Genomic DNA, 12,743 nt, shown 5'->3' on the forward strand with positions numbered 1-12,743 from the left:
TGTTTTCTAAGAACCCTGGAAAACCCAATGGGGCAACCTTTTTAGCAATATTTTTTCAATAAAGATCTAGTTTTTATCATGCAATTACGATCATGAGTGCTGGATCCCAAAAACCTTTACTATTTTTGGATTATATTTCTTGGTAGCTGAACTCAACCTTCTCAGTCTTCAAGTTCCCAAATCTCAAAAGTCTTCACTATTGCTTGGTCAGCTGGAAGGGTCATAGCAACGGCATGAGACGTCACTTGGCAAGTGACACCCCATGGTTCGACAAGACCATTGATTCAGAGAAGCTGGTCCGATGACTTCTAGCACTTCCAACTGAGCCTTCAGTGTTGAAGACAGTCACGTCGTAGGACGTAGGAACTAGAGCAGAGTAAGTAAACTTTCAGTTTTAGCACCCTGTCCCAGCCCCTATGTGCTTTCCCAGGATTCCTGGCTATTGTGTTACGGGTAGTTGGTAAATTTACTAGGAGTTTCCTGCTGTTATGGTGACGGATTATGGGTTGGGCCATCATGCTGTATCTTGTCCTCACGGACAGAAATTGAACCAAGATACAGGTATCATGTACTGACAGTGACATTTATCATATACATATAAACAGCATAAAACAATATCAGTTTTTAGGCCTAACTTCCACCATAGAGGCTGCTGTAGGACACAAGGTGTCAAGGGGCTTAACAGAAATGTAATGAGTAACCCAAAAGACCATATCAAGGATGGGAACATGGAGAACTCTCACCAGGTTTGAATTCTCTTAAATAAATGTCCTTTCCTGTCACAATGAACTCACTTTAAATTTCAAGGAAATAAACCATGTGCTGCATCCCCAAAGTTAACCAGAAAGAGGTATTTTTTTTCTGAAAACACATATCAAAGTTTTCTATATTGACTTGTAGAGATGATTAATACACAGTTTGTTGAAAGCATCTCGGGTAACACTTGTCACTTTTTAACCGACACCTTGTATAAACACAACTTTACTGTATGTACTGGTACGACATCTCACTTGTAGTATGTCACATGCGCATTCATTTGTTTATGTCTCAGTGACAATGATGAATTGATCTTCTGGTCTTTTATTTTAGTTGATTATTTTACATAAAAACATATAGGGTAATAATTATTGTGATACAAACCACCCTAAAATTCTATGCATCTATCTCCTTTACTCTGGAAATATAATTCAAAATGATATAATAATAATTTAAGGACTATCATTGTAGAATTAACGTTTATATTTATAGTCAAAAGAGACTTTAAAGGACATCTACCACCAGGATGAAAGACTGTATGCAAATGAGCCTGATGGGCTCCAGGCCCAAGAAGCCTGAAGCCCCTGAGGCTCATTTGCACACAGTCCTTCATACTGGTGGGATATGCTCTTTAAGGCAACAGGTTTGTGGGACTTCTGTGGGAAAACCCATTACTTACCGATCCTGTCGCAATCCCCAAGGTGCGTTGTCTGACGATCATGGACTCCGGCGCGATTCACTAAGATTGTGTGCCCGATATCCTGCATGTGTCACTTCCCCGCTCCAGTCCACCGGAGTTCACGTTCTTATTCCTGGTGCATGTACGTACATTGTCTTGCGACACAATTTAAATGTTTAAATCCTGCGCTCAGTCCGAATCCGTAGGATCGCCCGATGGCCAGCCCCCCCCCCACACACACACACACTGCCCATTTCTGTTGCATGAAAGCCGGCGCCGATGCACCAAAATCCGATCGCGTGCGACACAATCCCCTTCTAAATGCCTGTACCAGCAGCGCATTCCCAAAAAACGTCGGAAAACTGGCAGAAAATGTGGCCGAAGGACTCTTAGTAAATAAGCCCCATTATTTAACATGATGAATAAGTCCTATCTTGCTTTAGCAATAACAGTATAATAGACTAATGGTTAAGATAATGTTCATTAGTTCATCAGGAAGCAGAGCACTGGGGATAGAGGTATTCCTGTCCATTACACATCACAAGACTTATCCATAACTTGAAATGCAATGTCAGTACAAAAACAAAATATATTGCAACTAACCTAAGGAATTTCACCAAAAATATGCCCAACATGAACCTTAGGCTACATGCACAACTACTGTGTGCAGAAGCGGGCTACAAACAGGTTGGAATTGGGAGTTCTATCTCCATAGGAAGCTGCATGGCCGCACCACAAATCAGGCAGGAATAGAGTCTGCACCGTGACTGTGACTTTAAAGAGAACCTGTCACCAGGGACCTCATTTTCAGATTGTAAAAGCCCATGACACCTGCAGTGCACATCTGCCTTTATGCCTTTTCTAAGCATTTGCATTATAATATAATTGTGTGTTAAAACTTACTCTTGCATCCTGACAAAATCCTGGGGTAGTCACAGGGGCTGGGCTTTGGTTTGGGTGCATTCAAAAAACAACATGTGACTTGTCTGAGCTGCAGGCTGTCTCCATCTTTGTGCTCCTGTACAGCTTGTCCCTCCCCCACTGATGTCAAGCTGACCAGGCTGTGACCTATGAGAAGAAGCAGAAGGCAGAGCTGTACAGGAGCAGAAAAGTGGGGGGCAAGCTCTGAGGAGTTAGTAGCACAGACAAGCCACATGTTGTTTTTTGAAATGCATCCAAACCAAAGTCCAGCCCCTGTGACTACAACAGGATTTTGTCGTCAGGGAGCAAGGTAAGTCATAACACACAATTATATTGTAATGCAAATGCTTAGAAAAGGCAGAGAGGCATATTTGCACTGCAGGTGTGAAGGACTTCTATAACCTGTATTTAGTGAAAATGAGGTCCCTGGTGACAGGTTCCCTTTAAGGGCAGCAAATATGGCATCTAGTTCACAGCCAACGATCACAGCCACAGCCTGAGGCTTTATTAATGATTAAACAGTCAAATCTGACTATATTTTCAGTTTTGCAAGTCTGCTAGGTGTAGCCCAAATAACCAAATACTCAATGGGGGAGATTTATCTTTAGGCAGGCTCCTTGTGATTCTTCTATGTCTGCCTTTGAAACTCCTTTTCAAGTATATTTTGGAGAGTGGGATGAAACCAAAGGACCTGGAGGAAACCCACACAAACATGTAAAGAACAAACTCTGCAGATGTTGACCTGGATGGGACTTGAACCCTGGACCCCAGCGCTGCAAGGCTGTAATACTAACCACTGAGTCACCGTGCTTCCCTACTTAATAAACAGCAGCACATATGCCAGGAGGGGCGTGGAGTGACCTCGCAATTTTTTTGTGACTGATTTTAATAATCACAAGTCATAAATCTGGCGTGGAGCGAAAAGGCCTTGCGATTTTTTTTTACTCCCAAAAAACCCTTTTGTGATTTTTTTACCACATTTTTCTTACGCCAAAAAGTCAATGATAAATAACCCCCATTGTATCTATTACCCCATTCAAATAATCAATAATACCATAGCACTAGTTGTATGCAGGTTACAACATGGTGATCCGGTTCGGTGGACAGAGTTTCACAGATTATATGTGCACTGTAGTCAGAATTGCCAGTGACATATATGGTGAAAGAAGCGACAATCGGGAGGAAATGGTCAATGTATTATGGTAAGGATGATGAAGAGTTTCTCAGGCATAAACATCTGCTCATTCATTATCATACAGTATGAAGATGTCACTCATCCTGACATTGAAAGGAAACGGGACTTTTTTTGGCCTCCTACTTATCTGAAGTGGACTCATTCACAGTCTATTATAGGAACAGATCACTGAACCCTCTTTTCATGTTAGTTTTCCCACATTTCCAACTCCTTGGGTACATGAACTATAACTATACAAATCTGATTAATAAGAAGTTACTAAGGGCACATCTGTACCGGATAGAGTCACATTGGGGAAGTCCACTATTCCTTTGCAATGTTAAGTGTCAGTATATTTGGTAACAATTTACTAAACCTCATTCACACATTGCAACAAAAAGTTTAATGTTCGTGAAACCTTAAAGGGGCTGTCCACACGATAGGGGATTCGATTCATAAAATTGGGGTTCCTACTATTGAGTTGGAACTATGCAATTGAATGCAAAGTCTCCCAAAATTCCTCTGTGTGAGTAAAATACCAGAACACAAGGCTGACCAGTGGCCCATTAAATGGGTTGTCCAACTGTTAGAAAAAACTTTTACTCACCTCCTCCGGCTCCACACCTCGGGCCATCGGAGCCTTGACCCTGTTTGTTTACAAGAGCATGGCATCTCTGCTCTGGCAACTTCCGGTGGCCTGGCATGCCCACTCATCCCCATGTCTCAGCGCTATATCAGACTGGCCAGAAGTTGCCAGAACAGAGCTGCCGTGTCCCCGGTAAACAAACAGGGGAAGGACTCAGATGGATAACGGCACGGGACATGGGGAGCACCAGAGGTGAGTAAAGTTTTCTTTTTTTTTAAAGCCCTCCCCAGCCCAACTGCTAATTTTTTCTAGTAGTTGGAGAACCCCTTTAGCTTCTACAGGCTGCTAGTCAAATGTTTAAATACCCGATCCTATTGTTAAAGGGTTGTTTCAACCAAAATAAAAGTTTGACGCATGTTCCAATAATATATATGATATTCCATGTGTCAATCTCTCAACCTCTTTTTCTTTAGCGGATTTTAACTCTATATATTGTATTGGGACAAATGCTTAACAAGTGACATAAACGTCTATCACAATAATAATCAGAAAAGCCTCTTTCACACAGTTACATACATATTGTGAAAGACATTTATGTCACTGGTGGGACTCCGTGACACTATACCGGTATGAGGAATATGTATACGGAAAGGATAACAGTACTCTTACACATATGACTCTGTCTCTAAATGGTCATATAATACTGGGCTGAGGCATCATGGGATTAATGGCAAGGCAGAGAGGAAGAGATGGCTCTGTGCAATCTAAGAATCAAGTTGGAGGAAAGTACAATATAGATGATATGATGACTGTTGGGGGAAAAGAACAAAAAGTCAGATTTCCGCTGAAGCCATTGGGACAGAACAGTAGGATGGGATTACTTACAGGACATTTCCCCCATAGTCCCTACTATTCTCCAGTTCAGTAAAAAGGAAGGGAAAGAGTCTTCAATTTTGGTAAAGATTCCCTTGATTTGCGTTGCCTTTAGGGTCCCTTGATCTTATGTACAGGAACATTAAATCCATTCATTAGTGAATACATTTTATTGATATATTTCACGTGACTTGGAGCAGAGACTATTGAGATCTATTATTGGGGGATCTCATGTTCTGCTGCTCCTCCATTTTATAATTTTATTCATTTTGTAAATGAGCCTTATTTTGCTTTTTCTCCACGAACAAAATAATTTTGAAATGAGACTGAAAAACTATTTTCATTATAACTTTATAATTTATTCATCGTGACCCTGAGAGGTCGATCACATGACTGATGGTCGGTGGCATCTCTTGCCAGCGAGCCAATCAGCGCCTTGCTGCATAGCAGATCAGCTCCTTTGTTATTAGGATACGTTCTGCTGATTAATATTCTTCATTTCTATTCTGTTGATTCATAAGCCCTTTTTAATGATACAGAAATCTATGAATGATGCGACCGACGAAAATCGCATTAATCTTCAGCGTCAGCGCAGGTAGTATGGAGGAAGGGGAATTATAAAGGCTGCGTTTATCAATGCATTATGATTTAGCATGTTTCTTTTCTACATATAAATTATTGAATTGCTTTGTTTCTTTTGCAATGAAATAGATGAGTCCATTTACAAATGGTTTAGTATAACTAGTATGGCTGGGTCTATACAATGGTATACAGGCAGTCCCCGGGTTACCTACAAGATAGGTTTCTTAGATTTGTTCTTAAGTTGAATTTGCATGTAAGTCGGAACTGTATATTTTGTAATTGTTGCTCCAGACAAAAATATTTTTTTTGCCCCAGTGACAATTGGAATTTAAAATTTTTTTGCTGTAATGGGACCAAGGATTATCAATAAAACTTCATTACAGACACCTTACAGCTGATCATTGCAATCTGGGACTATAGTAAAGCATCCAGAGACTTCACCAGAGGTCAGAGGGATCTGTCTGTAACTATGGGTTGTCTGTAAGTCGGGTGTCCTTAAGTAGGGGGCCTCCTGTACATCAAATATGTCCATAGACTTCTATGGGGAGAATTATCAGGGCTTATGGAAATAATGGCAATTCCCAGTGCATAACCAGGATTTGCAATTATTTAACCCATTTGAAGGGGCGGTGCCAGGAGGCGGAGAGTGGGTGGACACTAGAGCATAATTTTAGCATAGGTATAGGTCATGATTTCTGGACCAAAACGTTGTTGAAAGTACGGTTCTTGTTCTCTTGGGTGAATTTTTTGTGTGTAATGCTACTTACACCAGTGCCCAACATGAACTAATGTGTCACCAAAGCACTTTGTCTTGGAGCTCATTATAACATTCTGATACAAGTGACCCTGTTGGTTTTCTGCATTGAACCCTCGAAACGGAAGGTGGGATAGGATTTTGAGGTTGTTACCTCGGAGTGGTCCTTATCAAGTCAAGTCAAGAAATGCTAATCTAAAGCACCAGGGAATCAAGCAAGGAATAGCAGTGGACAAGCCAAGGTTAGGACAGGTGAAGGTCAGTGACATAGTCCATTATACAAACCTGAGGTTAGAGTCAGGTCATGCCTGGTTCATCACTAAGGAATCAGAATTACAGAATCAATGAAGTCATGTAACAAAGACAGGAAAAGGAACACAGGAATGGTATTCCAGAACAATAGCTTTGCAGGAAACAATTAACTAATGCCTATGAAACCCAAGTATCTTTTTGTTTAGAAGGTGCTGTTTATCAATCATAGGGTGCAAGGATTGGCCTGTAGGTTTGGGTACATGTATCCTTTTTGTCTCAAAAGTCTGTGCACCCCTAGGGAAGTCGGAGAGTAAGCAAGAGGAAAGGCCACCGCTGGCCATGTCTCCTGAGAAGTGTAACACACTAGTAGAGCAGGGTACCAGGGAACCCATATGTATCTACAGGGGGATGGATACCTGAATAGTTGGTTCGGATCACACATGCAATTTCTTAAACAGATTTGTTTCTATTCCACAAATACATATATAAAAAATATCCAATTTATACATTAATAAATATATAAAAAATATCCAATTTATATAATTGAAAGTTCTTGAATATTAAAAATACACAATGTACATAAAGGTCGATGTAGACAATAAAAGGGTTAAAATAACAGTTAGAATAATATTGGGCAATCGGAAATGAGTCTGCCATCACTTAACGTGTAATATCTTTTTGTTGAGCCCCAGATAGATGAACCAAAGGTTATGAAAACGTTTAGTTTGGCGAAGAAACGTGTCATGAGAGCCTACAGCAAATAGTAAAAGCCCAAAGTGACATGTCCTCAACTCGGAGAATGTGCAGAACCTGCCAATATCACATGCAGCGGAGGAGAGAGGTGGATCCAGGTGGTACATATCCGGAGTTATTATATCTGTTAAATAGTTCTGGTAATTTTATATTGTAACGTCTATAGATCTGTTCTACTGTATAGTGTAATGTAAATAAACAATGTATAGAACTTTCAGATATAGGCTCTAAAACCACCCTGATACTATGTTCTTGTTACTAGTCTAATTCTACTATTGGGTCTTAGCATGCCCCCCCTATTTTTACAGTAGCCCCCCCAGTAATCAATGACATTGGTTCCAGTAGCCTATTTACCAGATTTTAAGATGGATTCCTTGCTTTAACCCTTCTTGGTTCTCCTTGCATTTATTACTGATACTGACCTTTTATTGTAAACTCGACCTTTGTCGTTTCCCTTATAATTGGATCCTGTTTTACCCCCGGCTCTGATGCTTCTCCCCTATATCTGATTACATTTCTGCCTTATCCTATAACCTGTCTTATCCTGACCTTTTACATAATGATGGTCCTCAGCCAGTTGGTTACTCTTCTTAGGACCAAGATGATATCTACCCAGAATTCTAAAGTAATCACCTACGAGTACCAAAAGAGTGGCACTACAACAATGTCATTAATAAGACAATTATCTTTTTAAATCATTTTCTTAATCTTCTCTCTACCTCTAAATTACATAAATATCCATGAATCCCCATGAATATTCCAAAATGTAGCTTTATCCTGTGTTGCCATCTTTAGAGTCATAGTTTTTCCATATAATAAAGTTTAATTTCCCAATGGAACAGATGGTTTGGCGCTTAACATGTTATCTCACCTGTACACATAAGATTGTCAGCTGAACCCATTACTATTTCTATCTACTTCATTATGTTAATATTTCTATAATTATTGTGGCTTTATGGACACTTTTGTTTAATAAATAAAGTATCACCTCTTGTATTATTCCTGATTCTTCCTACTTCCAAACACCAGAACAAGGACATCTCTGTCCTAACCTTCTCCTTTTCGGTCTGTATTTTCAGGACTTTTTGCTTGACCAACAACTATAATTCTATTTATTTATATAGCGCCAACATATTCTGCAGCGCTGCACAGAGCTTTCCAAATCAGACCCTGTCCCCAATGGGGCTCACAATCTAATCAACCTAACAGTATGTTTTGGAATGTGGAAGGAAACCGGAGGAACAAACACAAACACAGAGAGAACATACAAACTCTTTTCAGATGTTGATCTGGATGGGACTACCCATACAGCCACCGTGCTGTATGGTGCCACACATGTACTGTACTGCTGTCAGCTCGCCATAGCCTTCTATGGGAACGTCTCCATGACGGCCATGTGAATGGAGCCTTAGTGTAAGCATATCATCCTAAGGCCGCATTCATATGATGGTAGGGGGACGTAAGTATAGCCGCAAGCTTGCAGCCGTACATACGTCCCCCATAGACAGGCTGTGGCTGCACGGAGCAGTATGGTGTTGCTCATGTGCGGCGCTGTACTGCTCCATACATGGGAAAAAGATAGGACATGCCCTATCTTTCCCCGTGTTACAGGGGATACATAATGCATTATAATGGAGAGGGGAGGGGTCACCCCTCCTCCTCTTGATCGCAACTGACGTATTCACGCCCGGCCGTAGCCATGTGGACATACATCAGTGTAAATGCAGCCTAACCCTGGTTCTCACAGGAACATCTTTCCATATATCTCATTTATTAAACCCTTCTTCATAATAATAATAACATTTATTTTATGTTATGTTATTGTTATATTTCGACTATGTTTTTAGCCCTCCTTTGTACGGATATAGGGCAGATTCCTGAAATATCTTTACAATGGAGAGCCAAAATGTATCCCACTGTATGTATGTAGTAAGACGGCACAAGTACATCTAAAAGTAACTGAAGTCATTTAACCAATTCCACCAAAGCCTCATATAACTTTACCTATTTGTACCTAAACTTGAAGGCTTCAAAATACAAATTCTCAATGAAGTCCCCATATACAGTCCATTCAGGGAATTTTGTGTATGTTCCTCTGGTCTTCCCACTCAGTGTCCTGTACATTAAGACACAAGTATGTTTGAAGCCCCTTCAGCTGTTTCTCCAGGAGCTTCTCATGTCTATCCTCATGTTGGTTCCATACATGTTTCCATCACGGCTACATTTGTTTTGAGTTTTTCTCTTCTTCACTCCAATTACGATCCATCTTATACCAAAACAAACATGTTCCACTGTCCAAATGTACAACACGGGCTCAGACAGCCTGGTGCCAGGGGTAGCCTCAGGGGCTGATAAAAAGACTTGATGACCTCCCCATGAGAGGGTCTGAGCCTGCAAGAATGTGACAAAGTCTCTTTCAACTATTAATCACCAGGGAGAAGAGCATCATTAATTAATAAATAATTGGAATTTTAAACGAACTTCCTTTTAGCCATACTTTGCCGAGTGTGAGCTAATGGACATTAGTGCGCTGAGAACATAAAGTAGTTGATAATGAGGGTTTGCCCTGAAACAAAAGGATGGTAGACATCTCCTCTTCTCCTTGGTGACAAGTGACCACGTGCACTGGTTGGATGCTATAATTTATAATAGGCCATTATGTGCTAATTACTAAATAATGGTTCTTCTTATTGCAATTACAACTCATCTAAGAGTTTTATCATTTGCAGGTTCTTAGATGTAACATAATTTGCGCATGCAGATGTTCATTGTGTTGTAAAGCCAAATGAGCTGCACTTGGCACAATATCCTCTGCTTCTTCTATGTCCCTCACAATGGGAACTCAAACTCACCTGTAGACCCAAGAAAGTGACTGAGAAACCCATTACTTCCAAACTACAAGTGTTCCACTTTGACAAATGAAGATTTTGTGCAGGTTTATTAGGTTTATTACTTTGTTAGCTACATAGTTGGTAAGATAGATATATAAGGATGCATAAAGATAGATAGATAGATAGATAGATAGATAGATAGATAGATAGATAGATAGATAGATAGATAGATAGATAGAGATACATTGATGATAGATGCAGATAGATAGATAGTTAGATAGATAAGGATACATAGATGATAGATGTAGTTAGATAGAGATACATAGATGTAGACAGATATATAATAGATAGATAGATAGATATGGATACATAGATATAGATAGATAGAGATACATAGATGTAGATAGATATATAATAGATAGATAGATATGGATACATAGATATAGATAGATAGAGATACATAGATGTAGATAGATATATAATAGATAGATAGATATGGATACATAGATATAGATAGATAGAGATACATAGATGTAGATAGATATATAATAGATAGATAGATAAGGATACATAGATATAGATAGATAGAGATACATAGATGTAGATAGATATATAATAGATAGATAGATATGGATACATAGATATAGATAGATAGAGATACATAGATGTAGATAGATATATAATAGATAGATAGATAAGGATACGTAGATATAGATAGATAGAGATACATAGATGTAGATAGATATATAATAGATAGATAGATAAGGATACATAGATATAGATAGATAGAGATACATAGATGTAGATAGATATATAATAGATAGATAGATATGGATACATAGATATAGATAGATAGAGATACATAGATGTAGATAGATATATAATAGATAGATAGATAAGGATACATAGATGATAGATGTAGATAGATATGCTTAAATAATAGATGATTGATAATACAGATATAAGTTATAGATAAGTGATAGATAGACACATAGAAAAGAATAGCAGTCTAAATAAAATGGTAAATAATGGTAGGTGCACACTCAATGAGCCAAGGCAACAAATTTACAAATAGGAAAAATAAGCAGCACTCAGTCCTGATGTGAAAAAATACCTCTTTTCTGCTAGTCTTTTCTGGCTGAAAACAATTTGCAGCTGAAACGTTGCATAAAAAAGACCACAATGGAATTTTTTTTTACATGTGGACTTTAAGTGCTGCTTTATCTTTTAGTAGATAGATATGGATAATATATTAATTGATTCATAGATAAATAAATAGATAGCAGTTTGATAACTAGTTTGATAACAGAGATGGACAGATATTAGGTAGATAGATAGATAGATAGATAGATAGATAGATAGATAGATAGATAGATAGATAGATAGATAGCCCAGATGAGATCCTTGGAAAATAGGTGTATACATGTTTGCTCCATGTACTGTATACACATCTGTACAATTCTGTCCTTTTTCTCTCTCTCTGGGGGGATGTTTATCACTTATTAGATGCCTGAAAACAGGCGTACAAGCCGTGATTTAGTCAGAATTTCCGAAGCAGAGTCGGGAATTGTGACAACTTCTTCTATGCCGGTTATTGGTGCCAGGTTCAGTGCAGGGTGTTCCTACATCACGCCTCTGTGCACTGCCTGTAGCTATTCCCCGCCATCGCAGAAGCTGTCCACCAGGCCAGAGCCTCCTGCTAAATTTGATGGGTGCCGGGGGGCACCATTATACACTGCCGCATTTAGCACCAGAATATGATAAATGTGCCCGTCTATGTCAATGTAATTTAAAGGGAACCTGTGGCATTAAAAATTCTGTCCCATCTGCAGGCAGCATGTGACAGAGCAGAGGGGGCAGAATGCTGAACAAATTCTTGTGCCAAAGAATGTCCAGAATGAACAGTTTATTAATAGATTATAAAACTTCGGCGAACAGTGGAGGGTCCTAAAAAGGGGTTAACAGCCAATCTAATGCACCTCTATACAAGAAAATTGCTGAGTAAGACCGCCTACTGGACTCTTAAACCCAGGGTTTAGCAGAGATTTATATGTATAAATTAGAAGTTACACTCATTTAATGAGATGGGTTCCCTCCAAGTAAATGTGTGTCATTTTTATTGATATTGTTTCATCATTTTTCAATACAACCCTATGATAATAATTGAATATTATACATGACTATTACTATATTTACTCTTCTGTGTCCCTGGAGTGCACTTATCTTATTTTACAACAAGCATAGACCTGCCTGCTGCGAAGAATCTATAGCTGTAACACTGCATCATGTGATATGTGGTTACCTCTAGACACGGATATATCTCTTTAACAAATATGTTCCATCATTCTGATGGCTTTCACAATGATAGTAAACTGTCAGGGGTGTAATTAATGGCAATGAACCAATGCAGTCCTTCATTCACTAAAACGTTAATTCAGCCCTTCATATCAACGTGACGGAGGCGGCCGAGCCCAAGGTAATCATGTGGATTGTGTTCTATAATTAGAAGGAGAAAACCCTTGAATGCACAGGATCATACAATATGAGGATGGCAAGCGGTGTTACAAAATATATCCCAAAGA

This window comes from Engystomops pustulosus, chromosome 11 (assembly GCF_040894005.1).
Source record: "Engystomops pustulosus chromosome 11, aEngPut4.maternal, whole genome shotgun sequence".
Taxonomy (NCBI): domain Eukaryota; kingdom Metazoa; phylum Chordata; class Amphibia; order Anura; family Leptodactylidae; genus Engystomops; species Engystomops pustulosus.